This window comes from Neovison vison, chromosome 4, assembly GCF_020171115.1.
Source record: "Neovison vison isolate M4711 chromosome 4, ASM_NN_V1, whole genome shotgun sequence".
Classification (NCBI taxonomy): Eukaryota; Metazoa; Chordata; class Mammalia; order Carnivora; family Mustelidae; genus Neogale; species Neogale vison.
The window spans coordinates 117,421,960-117,439,274 of record NC_058094.1 but is presented as its reverse complement, the minus strand read 5'-3'; positions in this window follow the sequence as shown (position 1 = coordinate 117,439,274).

The following is a 17,315-nucleotide window of genomic DNA, read 5'->3' as shown; positions in this document are numbered from 1 at the left end:
ATGTCCTCCACGATGGGGTCTCTGGAGCCACACCACACGACTGTGCCTGCCATCCCCAAGGAAACTTTGCCCATCATATTTGCCCAAACCCTCCAGATTATGAGAAACCTCCAAGGCTACTGATCCCACCGCAATATTGGAAGCGGTTCTGGATGCAAGTGCACAGTCTGAAACACCCTGATCACCTACATCCATGCAGACACCAAAGACAATGATCCTGAGTCAGAAAATTGAACCCTACATGCCACTAGAACATCATTGGAACACAAGAATAGGTTTTCAGGCATCTGTCCTCAGATGGCTGTTCTCTAAAATCAACTTATGATACAACATCTGTTTCCTGAGTCAATCAACAGTACATCTCCTGTCCCTAGAAGGAAATTCTCCCCATTCCAATGTCTCCATGGACACAAACCCACATTAGGACCCATCCGCAGGAGACTTCATTTCAACTCAGCCCCCTCTGTTGCTCTCCCTGAGCCAGCAGATCGAACCTGTCTTGTCAGGTTCGATTGGAATGCGAGGTGTGCTGCCCAGACATCCATCCTCAGAACCCTGCTCTGGAGTCGTTCTATATGGGATGTCCTGGAGCATTTCAACAGGTCTCAATTTTCCTGCAGAAAGAATCTTTCTGGTTTGGAGCATCTCACAACTCCCATCGTGGGAAAAACTCCATGGTCTCGTGATGACACGCCCTTCATGAAGGGGCCATCATGGCCAGAAACTCAAACCTGAGCCAACATCTGATCCTTACCCTGACTTCAGATGTACGAGATCTTGATTCAGCTCTCCAGAGCACGCCTGGCGTGCCATTGCTCCGAAACCTATGCCTATCTTGTGTTCTCAGATTTTTGTCCTCACACTCTTGGCCACAGGCCCTCCAGTTTTGGAATTCCGGAGCCACAATGCAGCACTCTGACTTCCCTCAAGAAGAAAAAATATTGCCCTCTGGGGCTACCCAGAAACCCCATATGAGGATCAACCTGCACGCCACTTGACTGTACCCCAATTATACAGTCTACCCTGGGCAATAATGCTCTGTCTGACACTGCCTGAGCCTGGACCTTCCGACCCACACCCAGATAGCTGGCCGCACACTGAGCACATTCAGACCCGCCATGCACTAGGTCCTCATCTCTTTCCAATCTCGGTTTTCTGGATTCAGAACCTAGACCTTATCTCCAATCACTGCCCAGCGGTGAATGTGATGCAGAAATCAGAACTCCTCTTTCCCCATGGCAAGATACCTTGTGGCTGGCATGTTGTCCAATGTTCAGTGTAGAAGAAACCATTGTGACCCATGAGGTCCTGCCCATGCTTGAGCGCTGCGTTGGGCACAAACAGGGATTGTGATCTGCAGCGTGAGTCCTTTCCTCAAGTAAGGCCTCTCAGTTGCTGGACCAAGAGTCGGCATATGGGGCTTGTGATGCCCCTAGACCCTCTAAGGGAGAAACATAAAGTTCTCCACCCATCTAACAGAATGACCCCAAACTCTTGGGATCGGGTTAAAATGCCAGAGAGGGAGACTCATGCATGGCCCTTGAGGCCACCCCAACATTCGACGGCCATCAGTGACACAAAATCGAGAGACAAAAGCCTGAGCATGCGCCTCACACTCGCCCTTTGTTCATATCCTGAAGAGTTTACCCTGAAGAGATTTACATGGTCTGTAGATCATGCCTGCCATACCTACGTTCCCAGCCCAAGCTAAGTTTGTGTTTTCAGACTTCTGTCCCCTCAGCCATGACCAAACACCCTACAGAATGAAGCCCCTGGAGCCACACCTCACGACTGTGTGTGCCCTCTCAAATGGAATTCTGCCCGTTCCATTGGCCAAAACCGTACGAATTAGGAGAGACCTCCAAAGTCTCCAAGGCCATCCCAATAGTGTAGGCCGCCCAGGACAAACAGGGGCGATCTGACACATGATTAGCAACCACCTCCACTCAGACCTGTAGACAGAAGTTCCCAGAGAAGAAGATTGAACTGGACAGGACCCTAGGCCGTAATCAGATCCATTGCTTTGGTTTCCAAGCATCTCTACTCAGAGGCCTGGTCTCCAGTACCGGCATATGGGGGTTTCCTGAGGAACCCATAGGAACAAATCTCATCTTCACATGGGAAACTTGTGCGCTGGAGCTGTGTCAAAACCTCCGGTTAGAAGAATCCTTCAGGAACCTGGTGCCACTGCCACATTCCAAGGTCCTCATGGACACAAACACAAATTAGAACCCATCCTCAGGAGAGTCCATTTCAACTCATGCCCTTTAGTTGCTCCCACAGAGCCAGGAGATCGAGCATGTCTTGCCGCTAGGAGACAATTCAATGCGAGGCAGGCTACCCAGGCATACATCCTTAGAACCGTGCTCTGGAGTCATTCTCTATGGTACGTCCTGGAGCCATACAACAGGTCTCAATTGTCCCAAAGAAGGAATCCTTGCGGTTTGGAGAATCTCACAAGTCCCATCATGGGAAAAATTCCATGGCCTCGTGATGCAACCCGCCCTTCATGAAGGGGCCATCATGGACAGAAACACCAAACTGAGCCAACGTCTGATCCTCGCCCTGACTTCAGATGCATGAGATCTCGAATCAACTCTGCAGAGGGTGCCTTCCATGCCCTCGCCCCGAAACCCAAGCCTACCTTGTATTCTCAGACTTCCGTCCTCACACTCCTGGCCCAGAAGTGCTCCAGTCTGGCAGTACTGAAGCCACAATGCAGCACTCTGCCTGCCCTCCAGAAGAAAAATGTTACCCTCTGGGGCTACCCAGAAATGCCAAGTGACTATCAACCTGCACGCCACTAGACTCTACCCCAATTATATAATCTAATCCTGGGCACTACTGCCCTGTCTGACACAGCCTGAGCCCGGAACTCTTGACTGACGTCCAGACAGCCGGCCTCACACTGAGCACATTAGACCTGCCATGGACTTAGGTCCTCATCTCTTCCCAACTTCGTTTCTCTGGCTTTGGAACCTAGACCTATCTCCAATCATTGCCCAGGGGTGAACATGATGCAGAAATCAGAACTCATCCTTCCCCATGACAAGAAATATTGTGGATGTCATGTTGTCCAACATTCAGTGTAGGAGAAACCAGCATGGCCCATGAGGCCCCGCCCATGCTTGAGGGCAGCGTTCGGCACAAACATGCATTGTGACCCTCAACGTGAGCTCTGTTCTCAAGTAAGGCCTCGCGGTTGCTGGACCAAGAGCACGCTTATGGGGCTTGCCAAGCACCTAGGCCCCATCCTTAACCAGAGTCCAGGCTGTCAAGTCGCCCCTTCCCAGGGCTCTGCTTTAGAATCCCACTTTGTTGAGACAACAAAGGTTAAAAAAACAAAAACAAACAAAACAAAACAAAACAAAATGTTCCCACAAAATGCACCAAAACTCTTGGGATCGGGCCAAATCCCCACAGAGGGAAACTTGTCCAAGGCCTTTGATGCCACCCCGACATTCCAAGGCCATCGTTGACACAAAATCCACAGTCAAAAGCCTGAGCAAGCGCCTCACACTCACCATTTGTTCATATCCCGAAGAGTTCTCCTCACAGTCTGTAGATCTGGTCTACCATACCTACGTCCCCAAACCTAAGCCAAGTTTGTGTTTTCAGACTTCTGTCCCCACAGCCCTGACCAAACACCCTCCATGCTGGGGCCCCTGATGCCACAACTCAGGACTGTGCCTGTCCTCTCCAAGGGAATTCTGCCCATTCCATTGGGAACAACCGTACAAATTAGGAGAAACCTCCAAAGTCCCCGAGACCATCCCAATACTGTAGGCCGCCCAGGACAAACAGGTGTGATCTGACACCAGCTGAGCAACAGCCTCCACTCAGAACCATAGACAGAAGTCCACAGAAAAGAAGATTGAACCAGACAGGACCATAGGCCCTAATCGGATCCATTGCTTTGGTTTCCAGGCATCTATCCTCAGAAGCCCATTTTCAAATACCAGCATATGGCTGTTTCTTGAGGCACCCATCAGAACAAATCTCGTCTCCACATGGAAAACTTGCGGGTTGGAGCTGTGCCAAATCCTCCGGTTAGGAGAATCCTTCAGGGCCTCGGTGCCACCACCCCATTCCAATTTCTGCATGGACACAAACCCACATTAAGACCCATTTGCAGGAGAGTTCATTTCAACTCAACCCCCTCGCTTTCTCTACAAGATCCCACTGATCGAACCTGTCTTGTCACTAGGAGACAATTGGAATGTGAGGCGGGCTGCCCAGGCATACATCCTTAGAACCGTGCTCTGGAGTCATTCCATATGGGGCGTCCTGGAGCCTTCCAACAGGTTTCAATTTTCCTGCAATAGGAATCCTGGCTGTTTGGAGCATCTCAAAACTCCCATTGAGAGAAAAACTCCATGGCTTCGTGATGCCCCGATGAAAGGGCCATCATGGACAGAAACACCAAACTGAGCCAACGTCTGATCCTCGCCCTGACTTCAGATGCACGGGATCCTGACTCAGCTCTGCAGAGTGTGCCTCCCGTGCCCTTGCCCCGAAACATAAGCCTCTCTTGTGTACTCAGACTTCCATCCTCACACTCCTGGCCCACAAGCCCTCCAGTTTGGGAATTCCACAGCCACAGTGCAGCACTCTGTCTGGCCTCCAGAAGAAAAATGTTGCCCTATGGGGCTACTCAGAAACTCCAAATGATTATTAACCTGCATGCCACTCGACTGACACCCAATTATACAGCCTACTTTGGGCACTAATGCCCTGACTGACAGCCTGGACCCGACACCCCCGACTGACACCCAGACAGCTGGTCCCACACTGAGCACATTGGACCTACCATGGCCTTAGGTCTTCATCTCTTCCCAACCTAGCCTTCTGGGTTCACAACCTAGACCTTAACTCCAATCAATGCCCAGAGGTGAACGTGATGCAGAAATCAGAACTCCTCCTTACCCATGGCAAAAACCTTGTGGTTGGCATGCTGTCCAACATTCAGTGTAGGAGAAACAAGCATTCACCCTGAGACCCTGCCCATGCTTGAGTGCTGCGAGGGCATAAACATTCATTGTGACCCTCAGCTTGAGTCCTGTCCTCTAGTAAGTCCTCTCAGTGGCTGAACCATTAGACATCATATAGGCTTGCCATGCCCCTAGGCCCCCATTTTTAACCAGATTTCTAGTTGTCTAGTCACCCCGCCCCAGGGCTCTGCTCTGGAATCCCTTTTTTGGTGGGACACCTGAGGTAAAATAACAAAACAGACTGCTCCCATCCCACAGAATTACCACAAACTCTTGGGATCAGGCCAAATTCCCAGAGAAGGAGACTCGTCCATTGCCCATAGGCCACCCAGACATTTCACGGCCATCGGTGACACAATATCCAGAGACAAAAGCCTGAGCAAGCTCCTCACACTCGCCCTTTGTACATATCCCGAAGAGTTCTCTTCACGGTCTGTAGATCAGTCCTGCCATTCCTAAGACCCAAAACATAAGCTGAGTTTGTGTTTTCAGACAAGTGTCCCCTCAGCCCTGGCCCACACACCCTACAGGGTCAGGCCCCTGGTGCCAAACCTGAGGACTGTACCTGCCCTCTCCAACGGAATTCTGCCCATTCCATTGACCACAACCCTACAAATAGGATAAACCTCCAAAGTACCCGAGGCCATCCCAATAGTGTTGGCTCTCCAGGACAAACAGGCGCAATCTGAGCCCATCTGAGCACCTACCTGCACTCAGACCCGTAGACAGATGTCCCCAGAGGTAAATTGGAAGAAACAGACACCTAAGCCCTAATCGGATCCATTGCTTTGGTTTCCAGGCATCTCTCCTCCGAGGCCTGGATTCCAATACCAGCATATGGCTGTTTCTTGAGGCACCCATCAGAACAAATCTCGTTTCCACATCGGAAACTTGCGCATTGGAGCTGTGTCAAAGCCTCTGGTTAGGAGAACCCTTCGGGTACACAGTGCCATCGCCTCATTCCAAGGTCTCCATGGACACAAACCCACATTAGGACCCATCCGCAGCAGAGTCCATTTCAACTCAACCGCCTCAGTTTCTCCCCCAACTCCGGCAGATCTAACCTGTCTTGTCGCTGGGACACAATTGAAATGGGAGGCAGGGTGCCCAGCCATCCATCCTTAGAACGCTGCTCAGAATCATTCTGTATGGGAAGTCCTGTAGCCAGCCAACAGTTCTCAATGGTCACACAGAAGAATTTTGCGGATTGGAGCATTTCACAACTCCCATCGTGCGAAAAACTCCATGGCCTCGTGATCCTCCCCAGTTCATGAAGGGGTCATCAGGGACCGAAACTCCAACCTGAGAGATCGTCTGATCCTCGCCCTGACTTCACATGTATGAGATCACGATTCAGCTCTGCAGAGTGTGCCTGCCTTACCCTTGCCCAGAAACTTTAGCCTAGCTTCTGTTCTCAAACTTCTGTCCTCACACTCCTGGCCCACAAGCCCTCCATTTTGGCAATTCTAGAACTACAATGCAGCACACTGCCTGCCCTCCAGAAGAAAAACATTGCCCTTTGGGGCTACCCAGAAACCTCAAATAAGGGTCAAGCTGCATGCCACAGACTGTACCCCAATTCTACAGACTGCCCTGGGCATTAATGCCCTTTCTGACAAAGCCTGAGCGTGGACCTCCTGACACACACCCACCCAGCTGGCCGCACACTGAGAACATCAGACCCGCCATGGCCTTAGGTCGTCATCTCTTCCCAAGCTCAGTTTTAAGGCTTCAGAAAGTAGACCTTATCTCAACTCACTGCCCAGGGTTGAACATGAGGCACAAATCAGAACTCCTTCCCCATGGCAAGAAATCTTGTGGTTGGCATGTTTTCCAACATTCTGTCTAGGAGTAACCAGTGTTCACCATGAGGGCCCGCCCATGCTTGAGTGTTGCAATGGCATAAACACCCATTGTAAACACCCATTGTGACCCTGGGTGTTTGTGACTCACACATTGTGAGTCCTGTACTCTGGTAAGTCCTCTCAGTGGCTGGACCATTAGATGTCATAATGGACTTGCCATGCCCCTAGGTACCAATTTTTAACCAGATTTCTGGTTGTCCAGTCGGCCCTCCCCAGGGTTCTTCTCTGGAATCCCTCTTTTGGTGGGACACCTGAGGTAACAAAACTGAAAGACTCCTCCCATCCCACAGATTGACCCAAAACAATTGGGACCGGGCCACATCCACAGAAAGGGAGACTCGTCTATGGCCCATGAGGCCTCCCCGACATTCCACAGCCATTGTTGACACAAAATCCTGAGACAAAAGCCTGAATAAGAACCTCACACTCGCTCTTTCTTCATATCCCAAAGAGTTCCCCTCACGGTCTGTAGATCAGGCCTGCCATACCTATGTCCCCAAACCTAAGCTGAGTTTGTGTTTTCAGACATCTGTCCCCGCAATCCTGGCCCACATAACCTCCAGGCTGGGGTCCATGGAGTCACAGATCAAGACTGTAAGTGCCCAATCCACGGAATTTCTGCCCATTCCATTGTCCACAATCATACAAATTAGGAAAAACCTCCAAATCCCCAAGGCCATCCCATTGGTATCAGATGCCCAGGACACACAGAGGCGGCCTGACACCAGCTGAGCATCTACCTCCACTCATACCATTGTTGGATGTCCCCAGAGAAGAAGAAAGAAATGTACAAGGACCTAGGCCCTAATCAGATCCATTGCTATGGTTTCTAGATATCTCTCCTCAGAGGCCTGGTTCCAAAGTCAGAATATGGGAGTTCCCTGAGGTACCAATCAGAACAAATCTCGTCTCCACATGGGTAACTTGTCCTTTGGAGATGTCTCAAAACCTCCGGTTAGCAGAGTCCTTCACGGCTCCTGTGCCACCAACCCATTCCCAGGTCTCCATGGACACAAACCCACATTAGGACCATTCCTCAAAAGAGTCCATTTCAACTTAGCCCCCTCCTTTTCTCCCCTAGAGCCAGCATATCAAACGTGTCTATTCGCTAGGAGACAATTGAAATGCGAGGCAGGCTGCCCAGGCATCCATCCTTAGATCCCTGCTCTGGCAGTGTTTTGTATGGGACGTCCTGGAGCCATTCAACAGGTCAAATGTTCTGCAGAAGGAATCCTTGCGTTTTGGAGCATCTCACAACTCCCAACGTGGCAAAAATTTGATGGCTTTTTAATGCCCCCCCCCCATTTATGAAGGGGAAATCATGGACTGGAACTCCAACCTGAGCCAACATCTGATCCTCACCCTGACTTCAGATGCACGAGATCTTGTTTCAGCTCTACACAGTGTGCCTGCCTTGCCCTCGCCCTGAAACCTATGTGTAGCTTGTGTTCTCAGACTTCCGTCCTCACACTCCTGGCCCACAAGCCCTCCAGTTTGGCAATTCCATAACTATAATGCAGCACTCTGCCTGCCTTCCAGAAGAAAAACATTGCCCTCTGGCGCAACCCAGAAACCACAAATGAGGATCAAACTGCATGCCATATGACTCTACCCCAATTCTACAAGCTGCGCTGGGCACTAAGGCCCTTTCTGACACAGCCTGAGCCTGGACCTCCTGACCCACAGACAGCCAGCTGGCCGCACACTGAGCACATCAGACCCGCCATGGCATTAGGTCGTCATTTCTTCCCACCCTCGGTTTTCAGGCTTCAGAACCTAGACCTTATCTCCGATCACTGTCCAGGGTTGAACATGATTCAGAAATCAGAAATCCTTCCCCATGGCAAGAAACCTTGTGGTTGGCATGTTGTCCAATGTTCAGTGTAGTTGAATCTAGTGTGGCCCATGAGGCCCGCCCATGCTTGAGGGCCGTGTTGGTCACAATCACACATTGTGACCCTCAGCATGAGCCCAGTCCTCAAGTAAGGCCTCTCAGTGGCTGGACAAGAGATGGCATATTGGGCTTGCCATGGCTTTAGGCCTCAATTTTTAACATTGTTCAGGATGTCCATTCGCCCTTCCCAGGGCTCTGCTTTGGAATCCCTCAATTTGTGGGACACCTGAGGTAACAAAACTGAAAGGACTCCTCCCATCCCACAGATTGACCCAAAAAAATTGGGACCAGGCCAAATTCAGAGAGAGGAAGACTCGTCCATGGCCCATGAGGCCTCCCCGGCATTCCACATCCATCTTTGACACAAAATCCAGGGACAAAGACTGAATAAGCGCCTCACACTCGATGTTTTTTTCATATCCCGAAGACTTCTCCTCACAGTCTGTAGATCGGGCCTACCATATCTACGTCCACTAACCTAAGCCGAGTTTGTGTTCTCAGACTTCTATCCCCAGAGTCTTGGCCCACACACTTCAGGCTGGGGCCCCTGGAGCCACACATCAGGACTGTGCCTGCCCACCACAGGAATTCTGCCCATTCCATTGTCCACAATCGTACAAATTAGGAGAAATCCCCAAAGTCCCTGAGGTCATCCCAATGGTTTAGGCTTCCTGGGACAAACAAGGGTGGTCTGACACCTGCTGAGCATCTACCTCCACTAATACCATAGATGGATGTCCCCAAGGAAGAAGATTGAACCGGACAGACACCTAGGCCCTAATCGGATCAATTGCTTTGGTTTCCAGGTATCTCTTCTCAGAGGTTTGGTTTCCAATGTCAGCATATGGGGGTTTCCTGAGGCACCAATCGGAACAAATCGCGTCTCCACATGGGAAACGTGTCTTTTGGAGATGTCTCAAAACCTCCAGTAAGCAGAATCCTTCTGGACCCGTGTTCAACCGCCTCATTCCAAGGTCTCCATGCACACAAACCCACATTAGGACCCATCCGCAGTAGAGTCCATTTCAACTTAGCCCCCTCGGTTGCTACCCTGGAGCCAGTATATCAAACCTATCTATTTGCTAGGACAGGTGGAATGTGAGGCAGCCTGTGTAGGCATCCATCCTAAGATCCCTGCTCTGGCGTCATTCCATATGGGACATCCTGGAGCGATCCAACAGGTCTCAATAGTTGAACAGAAGGAAGTCTTGCACTTTGGAGCATCTCACAAGTCCCATCATGGGTAATCTCCATGGCCTCGATATCCTGCCCCCTTCATGAAGGGACCATATTGCACAGAAACTCAACCTGAGCCTGGGTCTGAACCTCGCCCTGACTTCAGATGCACGAAATCCCGATTCAGATCTGCAGAGGGTACCTGCTGTGCCCTCGCCCTGAAAACTATGCCTAACATGTGTTCTCAGACTTCTGTCCTCACACTCCTCATCCACAAGGCATCTAGTTTGGCAATACCGGAGCCACAATGTAGCACTCTGACTGCTCTCCAGAAGAAAAACGTTGCCCTTGGGGCTAACCAGAAAAGCCAAATGAGGATCAACCAGCATAGCACTCGACTGTATCCCAATTATAAAATCTACCCTGGGCACTAATGCCCTGTCTGACACAGCCTGAGCCTGAACCTCCCGACCAACACAGGGAGAGCTGGCTCCAAACTTACCACACCGGACCCGACATGGCCTTAGGTCACAATCTCATCCAAACCTCGGTCTTCAGACTTCAGAACCTAGATCTTAACTCCAATCACTGACCAGGGGTGAATGCGATGCAGAAATCAGAACTACTACTTCCCCATGGCAAGAATACTTGTGGTTAGCATGTTGTCCAACATTCAGTGTAGGAGAAACCAGAGGACACCATGAGTCGCCGCCCATGCTTGAGCACCATGAGGACATAAACATGCATTGTCACCCTCAGCGTGAGTTCTGTCCTCAAGGAATCCCTCCCAGTGGCTGGACCATTAAAAGGCATATTGGTCTTGCCATGCCCCAGGCCCGAATTTTTAACCAGATTTCTGGTTGTCCAGTCATCCCTCCCCAGGGCTCTGCTCTGGAATCCCTCTTTTGGTGGTCACTTTAGGTAACAACACTGAAAGGACTCCTCCCAACCCACAGATTGACCCAAAACAATTGGGATCGGGCCAAATCCAAAGAGAGGAAGACTCGTCCATGGTCCATGAGGCCTCCCCAACATTCCACGACCATCGTTGACCCTAAATCCAGAGACAAAAGTCTGAGCAAGCGCCTCACACTCACTCTTTCTTTATATCCCGGAGAGTTCTCCTCAAGGTCAGTAGATCGGGCCTGCCATACCTACGTCCCCAAAACTAAGCTGAGTTTGTGTTTTCATACATCCATCCCCACAGCCCTGGACCACACAATCTCTAGGCTGGGACACCTGGAGCCACACATCAGGTCTGTGTCTGCCCACTCCATGGGAATTCTGCCCTTCCATTGTCCATAATCGTACAAGTTAGGAGAAACCTCCAAATCCCTGAGGCCATCCCAATAGTGTATGCTGCCCGGACAAAGAGGGGCGGTCTGAAACCAGCTGAGCAACTACCTCCACTCATAACATAGACAGATGTCACCAGAGAAGAAGATTGAACTGGACAGGCCCCTAGGCCCTAATTGGATCCATTGCTATGTATTCCAGGTATCTCTCCTCAGTGCTGGTTTGCAATACCAGCCTATGGGGGTTTCCTAAGGCAACAATTAGAACAAATCATGCCTCCACATAAGAAACTTGCTCTTTGGAGCTGTTTCAAAATCTCTGGTTAGGAGAATCCTTCAGAGCCCGGTGCCACCGCCCCATTCCAAGGTCCCCATGGACACAAACTCACATTAGGACCCATCCGCAGGAGAGTCCATTTCAAATCAGCCCCCTTGGTTGCTCCCCCAGAGATAGCAGATCGAACCTGTCTTGTTGCTAGGAGACAATGGGAATGCGAGGCGGACTGCCCAGGCATCTATCCTTAGAACCCTGCTCTGGCGCCATTCCATATGGGACGTTTTGGAGCCATCCACTAGGTCTCAAAAGTCCTGCAGAAGGAATCGTTGCATTTGGAACATCTCACAACTCCCAACGTGGGAAAACCTCGATGATTTTGTGATTCCCACCCGCTTTTATGAAGGGGAAATCATGGACAGTAACTCCATCCTGAGCCAACATCTGATCCTCTTCCTGACTTCAGATGCACGGGATCTCGATTCAGCTCTGCAGACTGTGCTTGCCTTGCTCTCTCCATGAAACCTAAGACTAGCTTGTGTTCTCAAACTTCCATCCTCACACTCGAGGCCCCGAATACCTCAAGTCTGGCAATTCCGGACCCACAATGCACCACTCTGCCTGCCCTCCAGAAGAAAAATGTTGCCTTAAGGAGCTTCCCAGACACCCCAAATGAGGATAGACCTACACGGCACTCTACTGCACCCAAATAATAGAGTCTAACCTGTGCATTAATGCACTGACACACTCTGAGCTCAGACCTCCTGACCAACACCCAGACAGCTGACCACACACTGAGCACATCAGTCCCGCCATGGCCTTAGCTCGTCATCTCTTCCCACCCTAGCTTTTCAGGCTTCAGAATTTAGTCCTTAACTCCAAACCTTGCCAAGTGGTGAACATGATGCAGAAATCAGAACTCTTCCTTACCCATGGCAAGAAACCTTGTGGTTGACATGATGTCCAACGTTCAGTGTAGGAGAAACCAACTTTCACCATGAGGCCCCGCCCATGCTTGAGTGCTACGAGGGCATAAACACGCATTGTGGCCCTCAGAGTGATTCCTGTGCTCTAGTAAGAACTCTCAATGACTGGACCATTAGACGTCATAATGGGCTTGTCCTGCCCCTAGGTCCCAAATTTAACCAGAGTTCTGGTTGTCCAGTCGCCCCTCCCCAGGGCTCTGCTCTGGAATCCCTCTTTTGGTGGGACAACTGGGGTAAAAAAAAAATGAACTCCTCCCATCCCATAGAATAACCCCAATTTCTTGGGATCGGGCCAAAAGCCCAGAGAAGAAGACTCGTCCATTGCCCATGAGGTCCACCCAATATTACACAGCCATCAGTGAGACAATATCCAGAGACAAAAGCCTGAGCAAGTGCCTCACACTCGCCCTTTGTTCATATCTTGAAGAGTTCTCCTCACGGTCTGTAGATCAATCTTGCCATACCTATGACCCGAAACCTAAGCCAAGTTTGTGTTTTCAGACAACTGTCCCCATAGCCCTGGCCCACACATCCTACAGGCTCAGGCCCCTGGAGCCAAACTTGAGGACTGTACCTGCCCTCTAAAAGGGAACTCTGCCAGTTCCATTGGCCATACCCTACAAAAAGATAAACCTCCAAAGTCCCCGAGGCCATCCCAATATTGTTGGCTACCCAGGACCAACAGGGGCAATCTGAGCCCATCTAAGCACCTACCTGCACTCATATCCGAAGACAGATGTCCCCAGAAGTAAATTGGAATGAACTGGCCACTAGGCCCTAATCGGATCCATTGCTTTGGTGTCCATGCTTCTCTCCTCATAGGCCTGAGTTCCAATACCAGCATATGGCTGTTTTTTATGGCACTCATCAGAACAATCTCATCTCCACATGGGAAACTTGCGCATTGAAGCTCTGTCAAAGCCTCTGGTTAGGAGAACCCTTCAGGTCCCCAGTGCCACCACCTCATTCCAAGATCTCCATGGACACAAACCTACATTAGGACCCATCCGCAGGAGAGTCCATTTCAACTCTGCCCCCTCAGTTGTTCCCCCAGATCCAGCAGATCTAACCTGTCTTGTCGCTAGGAGATAATTGGAATGAGAGGCGGGCTGCCCAGCCATCCATCCTTAGACCTCTACTTGGAATCGTTCCTTATGGGAAGTCCTGGAGCCAACAAACAGGTCTCGAAGGTCCAGCAAAAGATTCTTTGCGGTTTGGAGCATGTCACAACTCCCATGGTGGGAAAACCTCCGTGGCCTAGTGATCCCCCCCCCATAATGAAGGGGCCATCAGGGACATAAACTCCAAACTGAGCGATCGTCTGATCCTCGCCCCGACCTCTAATTCACGAGATCTCGATTCCGCTCTACAGAGTGTGCCTGCCGTGCCCTCTCCCCAAAACGTATGCCTAGCCTGTGTTGTCAGAATTCCATCCTCACACTCCTTGCCCTCAATCCCTCCAGTTTGGCAATTCCAGAACTACAATGCAGCATTCGGCCTGCCCTCCAGAAGAAAAACATTGCCCTCTGGTGCAACCCAGAAACCCCAAATGAGGATCAACCTGCACGCCACTTGACTGTACCCCAATTATACAGTCTGCCCTGGGCAGTAATGCCCTTTCTGGCACAGCCTGACCCTGGACAGCTGGCTGCACACTGAGCACATCGGACCCGCCATGGCCTTAGGTCATCATCTCATCCTGACCTCGCTTTTCAAGCTTCCGAACCTAGACCTTATCTCCAATCACTGTCCAGGGTTGAACATGATGCAGAAATCAGAACTCCTTCCCCAAGGCAAGAAACCTTGTGGTTGGCATATTGTCCAACGTTCAGTGTAGTTGAAACCAGTGTGGCCCATGAGGCCCGGACCATGCTTGAGGACAGTGTTGGTCACAAACACGCATTTTGACTCTCAGCATGGGCCCAGTCCTCAAGCAAGGCCTCTTAGTGGCTGGACAAGAGATGGCATATTGGGCTTGCCATGGCTATAGGCCCCAATTTTTAACATTGTTCATGTCATTCATTTGTGCATCCCCAGGGCTCTGCTTTGGAATCCCTCTATTGATGGGACACCTGAGGTAACAAAACTGAAAGGACACCTCCCATCCCACAGATGGACCTGAAACAATTGGGGTCATGCCAAATTCACAGGGAGAAAGTCTCGTCCATGGCCCATGAGTCCTTCCTGACATTCCATGGTCATCTTTGACACAAAAACCAGAGACAAAGCCTGAATAAGCGCCTCACACTATCTGTTTCTTCGTATCCCGAAGAGTTCTCCTCACAGTCTGTAGATCGGGCCTGACATATCTATGTCCCCAAACCTAAGCCGAGTTTGTGTTTCCAAACTTCTATCCTCACAGTCTTGGCCCACACACACTCCAGGCTGGGGCTCCTGACGCCACACATCAGGACTGTGCCTGCCCACTCCACAGGAATTCTGCCCATTCCATTGTCCACAATCGTACAAATTAGGATAAATCTCCTAAGTCCCTGAGGCCATCCCAATAGTGTAGGCCACCCAGGACAAACAAGGGCGGTCTGACACTAGCTGAGCATCTACCTCCACTCATACCATAGATGGATGTCCCCAAGGAAGAAGATTGAACCGAACAGACCTTAGGCCCTAATCGGATCAATTGCTTTGGTTTCCAGGTATCTCTCCTCAAAGGTTTGGTTTCTAATGTCAACATATGGGCATTTCCTGGGGCACCAGTCAGAACAAATCTCATCTCCACATGGGAAACTTGTCCTATGGAGATGTCTCAAAACCTCCAGTTAGCAGAATCCTTCTGGGCCCGTGTTCAACCGCCTCATTCCAAGGTCTCCATGCACACAAACCCACATTAGGACCCATCCGCAGTAAAGTCCATTTCAACTCAGCCCCCTCAGTTGTTCCCCCAGATCCAGGAGTTCTAACCTGTCTTTTCGCTAGGACACAATTGGAATGAGAGGTGGTATGCCCAGCCATCCATCCTTAGAACCCTGCTCGGAATCGTTCCATATGGGAAGTCCTGGTGCCAACCAACAGGTCTCAATGGCCCTGCAGAAGAATCTTTGCAGTTTGGAACATCTCACAACTCCCATCGTGGGAAAACCTCCATGGCCTAGTGATCCCCCCCCGCTTCATGAAGGGGCCATCAGGAAATGAAACTCCAACCTGAGCGATCTCCCGATCCTCGCCTGACTTCAGATGCACGAGTTCTCGATTCATCTCTGCAGAGTGTGCCTGCCGTGCACTGGCCCAGAAACCTAAGCCTAGCTTGTGTTCTCATACTTCCGTCCTCACACTCCTGGCCCACATGCCCTCCAGTTTGGCAATTTCAGAACTACAATGCAGCACTCTGCCTGCCCTCCAGAAGAAAAACATTGCCCTCTGGTGCAACCCAGAAACCCCAAATGAGGATCAACCTGCACGCCACCTGACTGTACCCCAATTATACAGTCTTCCCTGGGCAGTAATGCCCTTTCTGGCACAGCCTGACCCTGGACCTCCCGACCCACACCCAGCCAGCTGGCTGCACACGGAGCACATCAGACCCGCCATGGTGTTATGTCATCATCTATTCCCAACCTTGGTTTTCAGGCTTCAGAACCTAGACCTTATCACCAATCACTGCCCAGGGTCGATCATAATGCAGAAAACAGATCTCCTTCCCCATGGCAAGAAACCTTGTGGTTGGCATGTTGTCCAACGTTCAGTGTAATTGAAACCAATGTTGCCCATGAGTCCCCGCCCATGCTTTAGGGCCGCGTTGTTCACAAACACACATTGTGACCCTCAGTGTAAGCCTAGGCCTCAAGTAAGACTTCTCACTGGCTGGACCAAGAGACAGCCTATTGGGATTGCCATGACTCTAGTCCCCAATTTTTAACCATAGTTCGGGTTGTCTATTATCCCCTCCCCAGGGCTCTGCTCTGGAATCCCTATTTTGGTGGGACATCTGAGGTAACAAAACTGAAAGACTCCTCCCATCCCATAGATTGACCCTAAACAATTGGGATTGGCCCAAATCCACAGAGAGGGAGACTCATCCATGGTCCATGAGGCCTCCCCCACATTCAATGGCCATCATTGACACAAAATCCAGAGACAAAGACTGAATAAGTGCCTCACACTCGCTCTTTCTTCATATCCCGAAGAGTTCTCCTCATGGTCTGTAGATCAGGCATCCCATTCCTATGTCCCAAATACCTAGCCTAGTTTGAGTTTTCAGACTTCTGTCCACACAGTCCTGGCCCACATACCCTCCAGGCTGGCGACCCTGGAGACACACATCAGGACTGTGCCTGCCTACTCCATGAGAATTCTGCCCATTCAATCGTCCACAATCATATAAATTAGGAGAAACTTCCAAAATACCCGAGGCCATGCCAATAGTATAAGGCCACCCAGGACTGACAAGGGCTGTGTGACTCCAGCTGAGCATTTACCTCCACTCATACCGTAGAGGGACGTCTCCAAGGAAGAAGAATGAGCCAGAGAGTCCCCGAGACCCTAATCTGATCTGTTGTTAACCAGATACCGGATATCCCTAACAGGATACCGGTTTCCATGTATCTCTCCTCAGAGGCCTGGTTTCCATTATCAGCATATGGGGGTTTCCTGAGGCACCAATCATAGGAAAGCTTGTCTCCACATGGGTAACTTGTCCTTTGGAGATGTCTCAAACCTCCAGTTAAGAGAAGCCTTCAGGGCCCGTGTGCCACCACCCCATTCCAAGGTCTTCATGGACACAAACTCACATTAGGACCCATCTGCAGGAGAGTCCATTTCAACTCAGCCCTCTCAGTTGCTCCCCCAGAGCCAGCATATCAAACCTGTCTATTCGCTA